The sequence below is a fragment of the Rhea pennata genome, chromosome 20 (genome assembly GCF_028389875.1).
Source record: "Rhea pennata isolate bPtePen1 chromosome 20, bPtePen1.pri, whole genome shotgun sequence".
Classification (NCBI taxonomy): Eukaryota; Metazoa; Chordata; class Aves; order Rheiformes; family Rheidae; genus Rhea; species Rhea pennata.
The window spans coordinates 5,764,255-5,777,484 of record NC_084682.1 but is presented as its reverse complement, the minus strand read 5'-3'; positions in this window follow the sequence as shown (position 1 = coordinate 5,777,484).

The window sequence follows — 13,230 nt, the reverse complement described above, 5'->3', positions numbered from 1 at the left end:
GTCACTACAGAATAAGTTGACAAGGAAAGCAAAGTATGATGTTGCTTTCAGTACGTGACAGGCCCCTTCACCAGCAAAACACAGCTGAAGCTGACAAGAGCTTTTCGTATCCACATTCATTTCACGCAGCCGGAAATAAAATTTTAATCCCGAACACAAAGCTTTACCCTGACTATAAAACAGATTCTACACCTCGTAACTATAAAATACTCCTATAAATACTATAACATAAAATTCTGAGTTCAACTGGAAGACATTAAATCAGAGAGTATTTATAAGTGAATATAAACAGAAAAGTCTAAGATAAAACCCTTTGCTATTTAATTTTATTTTTTTTTATTTTCCTCCTGAAATTGCTATTCTGAGGACAGAGGTAGCAATAATATAAAACTGTACTTCTATTCTCTAAATAAATATTCTTTATCAGCTATGCTTTAGGCATCGGAAACAAACAACTATAAAAAGTTTAATTTGCATTTTTTATGGAGAAGAAAGCATAATATTTTTATAATATATTTAGTTCTACGTCTTTCTCTAATGTGGAATCCTTTTAGATTAGTTAAGTATGTCTTATGTATCATGGAAATTTAACAGAATAAACAAACATAGTTTCAATCTCTTCATCTCTAGCTGTTGGCAAAAACACGAGATTCCATTTCAGTACAGGAGTTACTTTTTCATAGTAAGGAGAGAACAGACAAAATCTGTATTAAAGGGGAAACGTGACCTTCAGGAAGAATCTTTATGCTTCATAAGCCGCATAGTGATACAGGCACGTCAAATACAGCAGGAGCTTTGGGAAAAACGCAAGACTTGACCTTGCAAGGAGCATATAGCATTCAGTCTCGAACCCCAGTAACTTTTAGAAACGCATATAACTTTAAAACAGAACACACTCTCACTGAAATAAAAGCGCAAGCGCTCTACTGAACTGAGGACTATTTATTGGACAGCATCAAGCCCGGCAGAGAAATTCAGACTTTAGACTATGCTATTTTCTGGAAGATGCCATTTTAATTTTAGCCTTTCTTGTTTCTGATTGCCATCCTTTTTGATATTTTTATAACAGCACTGAGTGTGCATATAATTCAATATACTTACCTAAATGATGCTTAGTCAATGAAACAGACATAGTTTATTCAGAGACATCTTAATATCCTACATTTTTTTTCAAAATTGCTTCGGTACATATAGCTTTTTGGTGCTTGCAGTTTCTGTGTAAATACTTTTTTATTTCAAGGGGTGTTATAACCATACGCTTTGTGGTGAGAGAAAACTATTTTTTAAAGTCCCTTGGACCTGCAAGTGAGAGGTGGGGAAGAATACTCATTGTGCAGTATATATACATAGAGTTTGTCTTAAAAAAAAAAAAAAAAAAAAAAAAAAAAAAAAAAAAAAAAAGAACTTCAAACTTTCCAGTTTTCATTTCTTTTCATTTTTATTTATTTATTTTTAAAAAACTACTCTATAAGACATTTTAATTAACCATAATTTGGGACAAAAAAAATTTTTTTATCTCAGTTATTGATACAGTAGACATGTTTAGCCTTAAGAGAACAACTCAGCAGATGGACAGAACTCAAACTGATTGAATTTGGAATTTACAGGAAACAATGGAAAGTAGATATGCCATTTTGAATAAACACAGAACTCCTAAAGGAGCTCCTCTATTGTTTTAGATATTCTAAAAGATTTAGATATTTAGATATCAGAAAGTTGAAATATTTAAGTGTGGAAAAGGCTACTATAATGGACTCCATTTCTTAGAAACATTATTGATAGAATATTTTGAGAATTAAGCCCCGAAGAATGTATATTATGGAGGGGTATGCATTTCATTCTCGGTGTTTTTTGTTCAGTATAGGGACCATTAGTTGCTTAGTACTGCTGTTCTGTTTAGTCAGATAAAGGCCAAGCAAAATAATAATAATAATAATAATAGCATTCTGCCTTTCAGAAGTGAGATGGACTAGGCTGAAAGTTCATCCTAGATGAACAAATTACAGTTTTAACAAAGCCTGAAGAATTTTGCTGAAAACTTTAAATACCATAAGACAAAGAATTAACAAATATTAACTTAAAATTGAAATGCTGGGTTTGCTACTTTTGTTTTTAACAATAAGGAAGCAGTGTGTATGAAACAGAAATAGACACTAGGAATAAATTAGGGATTGGGAAAACAGGTGGGTGTAGCAGAGGATTGAGTGGTGAGAGTAAAGGGAAAGAACAATTATTGGTCGCTTTGTAGTGAAGCAGAAAGGAGGTTAATTGGGTGAATGAACTTTGGTACAATTTAGTCTATCAGGATAAACCACATTTACATGTTTTTAGAAACCCTTAAGGCTGGTATCATATCTCCCAACTGTAAATGGGGACATTTTTAACTATGTCTGTTCTCTCATAATTTCTCCTCATTTTCAAAACCACCTCATCCCATGAACTTCCTTGTACTTGTATTAACAGAAGACATGAGATTTTGCAAGACTTCTTAAAAAAAAAAAAAAAAATCCTTTCCAGTAAATTTAACATAATGCCATGTACAATTTCTTGTTTTATTCACCTTATTAGGCTTGCATTTTCTTTTGTCACTCCCTTCCCTTCTTTTAGTCTTTCTACTTTCAAAACACTTGTATCTCATGTTGTTCTCATCAGATATTCCCTCCAAAATGGTTAGCATATTTGTACCTTACTTATTTTGTGAAACAAATATCAGACCATATTTTCTCTATGGCTCTTTAATTTTCAAACTGCCCCTCACTTATTCTTCTGTTTATCTGTCTGTCCTTTGGAAACTCTAAAGGGGATACCTTAAATTACAGAATTCAGTTTTAACTTGAAGGTAGGGAGTTAATGGACAAACACTTTAACGTTAGGGGGAAGGGGAGGGGAACTATCAGGCACATGGCTTCTTATTTCTTCAGCCTAAAACTTATTCTCATCTTCTTTTCCAAACTTTGCAGAAGATATTAAACTACATTGTTTGCTTCTTGCCCAGTATCCTGTTTCCAGCGGTGGACAAAACTAGCTGCCTGGGAACAGAGAAACAGAGCGCACAGTTTGCACTTCACAGACCTCCTAGGTCAGAGCTGGTATCCACATATTTCATAATCCACAATGGGTTTCTTTTCCATGGACTTGTCCAGCCATCTCTTGAATCCATATACACCTGTGGTGACAACAGTTTATCTACACACTTCGTGGAAAAACTAACTAGTTTTGAACTTCCTCTCTACTATGCTCATTTGACAGGCTGCAACTGTTGAACTGAAAGAAGACTGCGTTCAATTCCTATTCACCCTCTCCATGCCATCCGTGATTTAATAGATCTCATTTTTTCCACCATCACTAGTCATCCTTCTTCCAGTCTAAAGCCTACTTAAGCCATTCCCTCATAAGGAAGCTATTCCAGCCCCTTGATCAGACTTGCAGCCCTTTCCTCAACCTTTCCAGTTCAACTATCTGCTTTTTGATATGAGGATGACCAGACCCGCACATAGAGTTCAAGATGGCAGTGTGCCATGGGTTTATATTGTGGCAAATATTTCTGTTTATTCTGTTTTCCCCTAGTAATTCTGAGCACTTGACTTGCTTTTGTGACTGTTACTTGCAATAAGTTGATGTTTTCATGGAACTATCATTACACATCTCATTCCCAAGTTTTAATGATCAGCTAAATGTCCCTTCTTTTAAATCATAAAGTTAGAATTGGTCTTGAAAATAATGTTTTCGTGCATTTCTTTAGGTTTATAGATAATGTGAAATATTCCATCATTGAATATTAAGCAAGAGAAAGAGTAGAAAAACCTTACGAAATTCATCTTTCATTAGCAACTTCTGTCATGGTGCTGCTCATTTCTTTTTAGAGGTTGTTTGTGAATACATTAAACAACACAACTTCAGCACAGATCCCTAAAGATCAACCACTGTCAGTGACTTCCTTCCCTATGTAAGCAGATCACTCAAATTTGCCTTCTGTTTTCCATCTTTTAACCAGTTATTTATCCATGCAAAGACTGTACCTGCTGGTAAATATTCAGGACTTCAGTGGATATTTAGTTCCCTTAAAACCCTTTGAAGCTTCTGGTCAAAAACATTTTCTGGTGACCTAAGCAAACTATCAGCCCAATCTCCCTTATCCAGTTTCTTTGACTTCTTAAAAGCGTGCTTTTCAGGCATGACTTCCTTTAAACAAAACTGATATTGACAATTAGAGGATATGCCATATTTATCCACGTGCCCACAATTACTGTCCTTTAGAAGGAGGGGTATGTGAGAGACTGCAAATACATATTTCTTGTCTCTATCAAAGGCATCAGTTTAAATTTTTTTTTTTTTTTTTTTGCTATATTGAGGGAAGAGGGAGTGCAGCTTTTTCCACTCTTTTTTATTCTCAATACTGTAATGAAAGCACCACTGACTGCTTCTAACATTTAAACTCTGTCTCTACTGGCAAAAATGGTAATAGAAATGTATTGGTAGATCTTATTTCTACAATGCTTCCTTTCCAGAGAAAGGACCAACATACCCATCCGATGTACTTGAACTTGCTAGATGGCATTGACTACTGTATACATTAAAAACAAAGTTTAAGCTTTGTGGACAGGGAGGGTATTGCTATGACAGGAGAGAGGGGTTCCTTTCAAAGAAATAAATACTATTCTCCAATATCTGTTCCCCCATCTTTACTACTTTATACAAAACATTTTTCATGCATGCCTAGGAATAGGTGTCAGCAGAATACATCACTCCAAATCAGCTGTGCTTCTATGAGCTTGCTGGATTAGTTACTAGTTGCTTGGTAGATGCTCAAAGATCTTTGATCTCAAGAAGCCAAAATAGGAACTTCAGTCTTGGATTTTTTTTTTCTTTTCAAAAGTTTCCCCAGAAACTAAATGCTTGAACTAGTGCTGCATTACTCCTGTCCATATAAAATTTCTTTCCTGCATTGAGAGTTTGAGAGAGTGTAAACTAGACTGCATAGCCCAGACTACACATTTAAAAACGAATACAAGCTGTAGTTTGCACTGGTTCATTTTATCTCAGTTTAAAACTAACATAGCTGTTTCCATAAAAACTGCATCAGCTTTGCCTATCAACATTAAGAACTCAAAACTGGTGGTAACAGCTGAAATTAATCTTTGTATACAGGTATTGGAACCAGGCTTTTCCAGAGCACAAACTGCAAAAATACTTCACGTTTAACAGCCCCTGAACTTAGCTATCTCCATTTTCTGCTGCTTTCCTACTTAACACATCACTGCTCAGTGAATCAGTCATTCAAACTTTTTTTTTTTTAACATACTTAGCTTACAACTGTGCAAATAAGATTCCCAAATTCATTCCTCAGATCAAATAAAGGTAATTACAGAGCTTACTGTGGGCGATTCCCGGTGGGAGGGTGGGAGTGGCCGCGGGTGGGGCTGCAAGGTGAATACTGTACATGCACAACAGAGAAAATGGGAATGTACCACACCCATCATAAAACATGCTGCCACAGCCAGCAACAGAAACCATTAGGGTGGATCATCATACACACCTTCTCATAAAGGCAGAAAGATGGCATGAGATCCCAAGATGAACTCTCAAGTCACAGGGAGATGAGCATGACTCACAGAGAGAAAAGGAGTGTAAAGAAAATTAGGAGACTACTGAGGGATCAATGCCGTGTGTCCCTCACATTTACCCTGCATGGTGTTCCCAAAGGGGAATAATAGGGCACCCCACATTTCATACAGCCCTTGAGCTATCAAGCGGTCATTCATGGGAATGTCTTATTAATCATGTTCATTACACTAACATGTAAGAAGCAAGGAACAGCAGGGTCACAATGAGTTGTATGTTATGTTTAGAGTAGTCAACAATTTCCGACCCACATTGCTTATGATACAATTCAGCAGTTCTCAAATTTTTGAACCATTAACCAATCTCAACTTTCAGATTTTTTTTTTAAAACCAGCATTTGCTTTTTAATTAAAATTTAATGACAAACACTAGAAAAGATGTCTTAGAGAACATATTGTAGGATAGCCCACAGATCACTTTGAAAATCAGAACTAGAATACACATGGTAAAGGGGAAAGAGATACATTGTAAGAGATCAAAAGAATTAATATGGTGATGGAAGTAAATAAATTGACACGGCTTTTCATTGTAGGAAGAGGAAGGGGAAGAGAATGGATCAATAAATATTTAGAAGGAGACAAAATATACAAAATAATAGGTGAAAGGGACTATAAAGGGAAAAAAATGATGTGAAACTGGACTAGAGAGAAGGTAAGAGGGAAGCACAGATGGAGAGACTATGAAGCATACCTGGAGAAGAAAGAACACAGTGATAATTCCCCAGTATATTCTCCTAGCTTCCAGCAATCTGCAGTTCAAGGATTTTTGAGGCAAAGGAGGTATCTCTATCTTCAATCTAATTTTATGGCTGTAGCTGCTTTATCTTTGCTCCTGTCTATACATTTTTATAAATTATAAGATTGTACTGAGAACTCTATTGTACTTCTTGCATCTATATGTCGCCACTCCTAGACCAACTGCAGACTAAAACTCTGCAGAGAACTCAGTTGCAGTCTTTTTATGATCAGCCTGTGAACATGCTATGCCATTATCTCTTGTGCTGGTTTGACCTGCCAACCAAGTTGACTATTTATGAAAAAAATTGCACAGTTTGTGTCATATTAACTACTTTAACTCTTGGAAATTGAGTCCAACTTTATGCTTACACATCTAATATAAAGCACTGAAATTTCATACTGCTCATTCAGGAAACAGCACAATCATTCATCCAGAAAACAGGAGAATGTGTGCAGAGGACAGGGTTTTGAAAATACCGGAGTTGCAAAGCTGGTGGGGAGAGCTAACATTTATTATTAGATTAATTGGTGTAGCTGGAAAGATATATTAGTGTTCATACAAAGAGAAGAAAGGTGTGAGGGGAACTGAGTCCAAACTACATGATGTCACGCTTGCTAGAATTTTCTAGGTTTGATCTCTACTCCATGATGAATTCCCCTCCTACTCACCAGGGTATTTCATATTTTTCATTAGAAAAAAATATGTTAAAATAGACTTATGCACTTTTTAAAAAAAGTATTTTTCCAATAACATTACACAGGAAATAATACACACATGCAAAATCAGTTAATCAGAATATGGCAGGTTCAGGACACTCACAGGTTCTTCTGACAGAAGTGGCAAACTCAAGAAAAATATAAAATACATTTCACAGTCCCTTTGTCTGGAGCCTCACATTTTTTTTTTCACAATAACCAATATGGAATAATTGCTTTTAAATTTATGTCAATGAGATTTAAAGCTACTGTGTTAAAATGATAAAAAGTCAGGAAAACAAATCATTTTTAACCTTTGCCAAGGTTATGATTGATGAAGAATAGAAGTTACAGCATTAGGAAGTTATTAAAGCAGTAATAACAGCTAACTATGAAATACTGGGTTTGATCCTTGAAAAGCTTTCCAATTGCCTGATGGCTCAGGGTGGGTCTAACAGGTCAACCACTGCCAAAGGACCGTGCACCTGATGGGCACGTTTATGTCAGTCACCTTCCTTATTCCCCCTCCACTTTCTCCCATAGTCTGGGAGTAACGAGAGGGATGCCATGAGAACTAATTACACTTGTTCAGCACCTGTGAGGGATTTTCTTGTATCAAGGGTTTCACAAATGACAGCATCAGCCAGTTTACAAGAAATGCAAAATTTCTGATAGTATTGTTATCTCAGCCATATTGCATACATTTCTGTCATGCTTTCTATTTCTGAGTAAATCAATAGTTTAACATAAGACTTAAATACCTACCCAAAATATATAGGATAGGCAATGCCACTGAGGGGAAACCATATGGATCTGCTTTTCCTGATTTTGGGTGAATTGATATGCATTTGGAGAATACCTGCTGTGTAAGTACCATGATGTGCCTACATCTTGAACACTATGTGCAGTTTTGGTCCTCCCCATCTCAGGAAGGAGATAGCAGAACTAGAAGCTGTTCAAGGAAGGGTTGCAAGTATAATCAAAGGTCTGGAACAGCTTCCGTATAAGAAATGACCAAGTAAGCTTCAGCCTGGGAAAGAGGCAATGGCAGAGAAAGAAACATGACAGATATAGTAAATTCCAAAAACAGCCTGCTGTAGGACAGACAAGCCCCTCCTTACCCACAGCTGGTGTCAAAAGTAACATGGGCCGGATAAAATATACACAAAAGAAAAAAGCTGGAACTCTAATGCAAGCGTGAGAACCAGTACTGAGAACCATAGTGATAGAAACAGTGCCTATATATTTTAATTTACTGTGATCAGCCATGCAAATAAGTGTGCCTCTTAAAATGTTTTTTTCTGTACAATAGATTTAGAACAAAGGCATTTTTCTAGACAGTTTGTTATATAGATAGTTGCAAATTAGACACCTGCTACAAACATTCAATTTTTCTGTTCATCTATAGGGAAGCATCTAGCATAAGCACCTCTTAACAACTCTTACAGTTGAAAGCATACAGGGATGTAGTGAGGATTACACAATGTCTCTACACAGCACAGAGTAATCACTTGTTGTTCAGCCTTACTCACTGACAGCTCTTAATGTGGGAAAAAAAAAAAAAAAAAAAAAAAAAAACTCAGCCATGATCTCATCAAAAATGGCACCCTTGTGTTATGTGAACTCAGTACCTTGTTGTAGATGACCAAATATATCAGTATACTTCTTAACGGCCTATGACATTACAGACCACTGTGCTGTTTATCACACTTAAATTTCTCAGAGAGTTGCTAGATCCAGGCTTCCCATTTGACGTTTTTTTCCCATTATAAAATAGCTAAAGACATAATGCCACCATGTTTCCAGCACTTGATTCTCTTCCATAATAGTTGTCTTCACTGTTCCCACACAATTCTAGTTTACTACTACCTGTGGATATCATCAATGGCTTATTTACTTTCTCTCAAATATTTAATGAAAATAATAAATGACATTACCGTTAAACTCTGAAGTACCCCACTAGACAACTTACCCTGTTTACATTTACCAAATTAAATTCGTCAGCTTACACATTAAGATTCAAATCTATATTTTTATTAAACTATTCCACAACCAGATCTGCTTGAGTAGACTATACATTTGTATGGAGCTCAGAAGACAAACTACCTACAAGTAAACTCATCCAATGTCACAACATTTAGATCATTTATATCACCTCTAGGAATGACCATCCCTTAGGACTTAAGTCCCACAGAGAAACATAACATCACATAAGCTGTAATGCAGCCGTAGTCAAACCCTGTTCGCTCCCCACTGGTTACTACTGCAAGATTGGCAAACACATCCCATCTAATATAATGCAGAACGGATCTCATAGCTGCAAACTTCCTTCCCCTGTATCTGAAGGTTTCAAGTTTTCTAATTCTGACAAATTAAGGTCATTTTCCACATACTTCCACTAAAGACGGAAAAATTATTTCAAGAGGTAGCTAAATGTGGCTATAACCACTAGCTAGCCATGACAAAATTAGACAGAACTGCACCTTTGAACAAGAAAGCAAAAAATAGCCCAGCTAAATTAAACAAAGACTATAAAGTCAGAAGACAAGAAAATAAAATCCTTAGAAGCTTTATAAAAGCTATTCAAGTATCCAATAATCAAGTTCCAATACACACTATAAAAGAGAAGCAAGAAAGCAATAGGAAATTGGCCAAACCACAGTTTAATGCTGTGTAGTTTGAAAGTCTGCACCTGAAATGTTTTCTAAAAATAGAGCAAACCTTAGCGACAAGAATATTACAGATCAGCAAAGCAAGCATAGCAAAATACGACCACCAACATAACATAACCTTCAGAGGCAATTTGTCAGGAACAATTGCAGGAAAAGGGGCTTGCATTTATCATAAGCTACAAAAAGTTCTAATTCTCATTAACAGTATTTTTTTTTCCTCCTCAAAAGCTTCCCATGTAAATAATTACAAAAATTCCCTTTTACAAGGCAAGTTTTAGTCATAAAATTTTGGTCACTTCTGCAATATTGTGAATTTGACATTACTGGGAGGAAGATTTTTAACAACAAACCAAAAGTAGAATTCTGGAAACTCATAGTTTCTTCGATTCCTTTCACACAATAGACTTGGGAGGAAAAAGAAAATTCCAAATAGTTATTTCTTTCCGGCACTGGAAAACATTAGTGTGATTTGGAGAGGTAAAAGATGATTTAGTGCTTTGGGGAGGGGGCAGAGATGAGAGAGGGAGATCACAAAAGGTAGTATGTCAAGCAAAGAGCAGTAAGCTCCCCAAGGCATGCATGCAAAATGAATTATGAATTGGGGAACATCCAAACACACCTTCCTCTCATGAAAACTGATCTCAGCCCCAAGGGATGGAGAGGGCATTTACAGTAACATACAGCGTTCAGAGCAGCTCTGATTGCTTAGACGGCGCAGTGCCGAGCTCTGGTGAAGTGTATCACCAGCAGAATGCCTGCCAATGTCCAGAAGAAACACAAAAACAAGGATTGTTTAAACTATGGACTGGTGCCACAAGATTCCAGTCATGCAGAGCTAATAGATCAGCTGCTGCTACCTTCCTTGTCCAAATACTCCGCTGAGGTTACAGTTTCTCACTGTTTTCTTTTTTTGAAAGATATTTATCTTATCATAGGAGCCTAGGATTGTCATGCAACATTTACAAAAGTAAAAACGACATGGGCTGTGGAGAAATGGTTCCAGCTACATTTAGGATAATCAGATACCTTTTTCCAAACCAAAGCATCTTTGTTTTCTTTAAAAAGTCCTATGTCTAGGCAACCTACAATTTCCTCAAGCTCTCTCGCTCCCAAGAGCAGTTTTATGACTTTATCATAAATGATTTATTGTAATCCCAATTATTGACAGCCTCCACTTAGCCCCATTTTTCCTCTTAAAGAAGGCTTGTCAGCAAGTGGTTGGATTTTTCTTTTCTAAAAGCTAAGTTAACACTGCAGAGTTTTGGGTTTTGTTACACATTATTAAAAAAAAAAAAACAAGTTAGTCTCCTAATGCACATTTTAAAAAGGAAAGAAAAAAACAACAAAACTTAAAGATAAAAAAGATTTTTGCACTACGTTAATTTGGCATCTTCTACTTATATGTATTCACAGCCTGGTGTGACACATACCCATGAAAGTAAAGTCACAAATAGCTTTCAGAGTGACAAGTTGCAGCTGATTTTAAGGTGAAAATTGAAAACAGCTCTGGAATCTTCCCCCCTCCCCCAAATGGAATATCCCTCTGAAATGGATTCTCAGCAATGGCTTTAAATAATCACCACTGAACACACGTCATCAACTTGATACTGTTTTAGTAAAGGGCTGCTTCTCATTTAATATTCAGTAAAATACTCTCACTGTACAGGGGAGAATAATTATAAAATTAAAACGGCAATAAGACTCCTCCTTTCGTACCAGCCTCCACGAGACAGCAGAATGAAAGCCACAGACAAAACCTGGCAAAAGTCTTTGAGGGGGAGGGACAATAATATTTGGTTCTCCTGGTCCACATTGCATTAACTCTCTAAATAACCGAGACATATTCACTTTGTTTTCAGAGAGGGAGTCTGATTGCCTTCAGTAAGAAGACCTAAACCTTTCTGATCTGTTGAATTAACCCTTTAGATAACACTTCTTTTCATTATCCTAATGGTAAATATAATGAGAACGGAATAGCTTTGAACATCATTACAGTTCTCAGAGCTTGACTTGATCATTTTCTTACTCTCATGAAACTGATTTTCTTGAAATGAAGCTCCTTCTTTTCCTTTATCTATGACCACTTATCAAATGTCTCTTGTAGTGCAAAAGTCTTTAGGCAAGAACTGTAAGTGTATCAAAGCTTTTAATGAAATTTCTAATGTTTGAGACCACAAATTCGTTTGCTGGGTTGAAAAACTGCAGTATAAAATAAAGGTCAGATACATCTTTCTCTAACATTAAGTGGAAAAATTACACTAAGAAACAGGCAGCCAATATGAATTTTTTAAAATATACATACATGTATATTTCCAGTTTGTCAATTTTTCCCACTTGCTCCTTTTAAGATAAGCATCGGTTAGAAGTATATCTCCTCATCTGGCTCCAGTTAAGCTACTGGGAGATGAGCCTGTGCCTAAAACATTCGTGAACTTTAGCTAACATCATTTTTTTGTGATATACTAGAGGTCTCATACTTGATTTCCAAGCCCCATTGTGCTTTATCCCCTTAGGCAGTGCAGTCTTACTCATCATAAATACAGATTTCTCTTTGAACTATAAAGGCAAAAAAAGTTTTCCACATTTTTAAGTGATATATCTTTGTTAACCAACTTTAATAAACCCCTTAGTTATTTACCTAACAGCCATTTAAACATGTGGCAAAGACTTTGCAAATTAACTCTTCAAATAAAGATTTTTTTTCACGCTCTAATTTGTACGGCTGAAGTCTAAGCTATGTATACAAGACATCTTCATGTAGGTACACACTTGGTGCAGCACTACATACATGATATAGGAGGGGGACACAACTCGTTCCTTTGTAGTTTTACTGTGAGGTCCCAGCGAATGAGGGCTGGAAAAAACAAGGTAGGGAAAAAAAAAAAAAGAAAAAAAAAAAAGAAACACTAACAGATAAAATTTGTTCCCTTTAACATGAAAGAACACCATCAGATATGTCTCATATGCCCAAGGAGCAAAGATTGGGAACTTGAGAGGAGATATAACTTAAAAAGTATGGAACGATACAAGTTATTTACATCTCAGATACAGTTAAACATGCAACATAGAAACAGAAAATTCAAGGTACTGTAACTAATACAAAAAGCTAAAGCAAAAATTTAAGCCTATAGTACCATCATTTTAAGTGACAATAGTAAAAACGCCCTTAACTTTATATAGACCTGCAGAAAACAATGTAGATGCATAAATATAACAATGTCTCAGTGAAGTGATATTGTTAAATTTGTATAACCCCAAAGCAATAGATTTTCATTAACTTATGAAACTACGGAAGAAAAGTAATGATTCATTTTTCTAAAATTTAGTAATAAATACATATACCTATTACATCTCCATTATAATTACACCTGCTTGACACTTCTCAGAGCAAAATATAAAATTCATATGTATTAGAAATTCTGCAAATGGGTTATTTTTGAGCTGGATATCTAGCACTGTCTAGTTATCTGCAGAAAACAAGATGGTTTCTTTCACAATTTTGA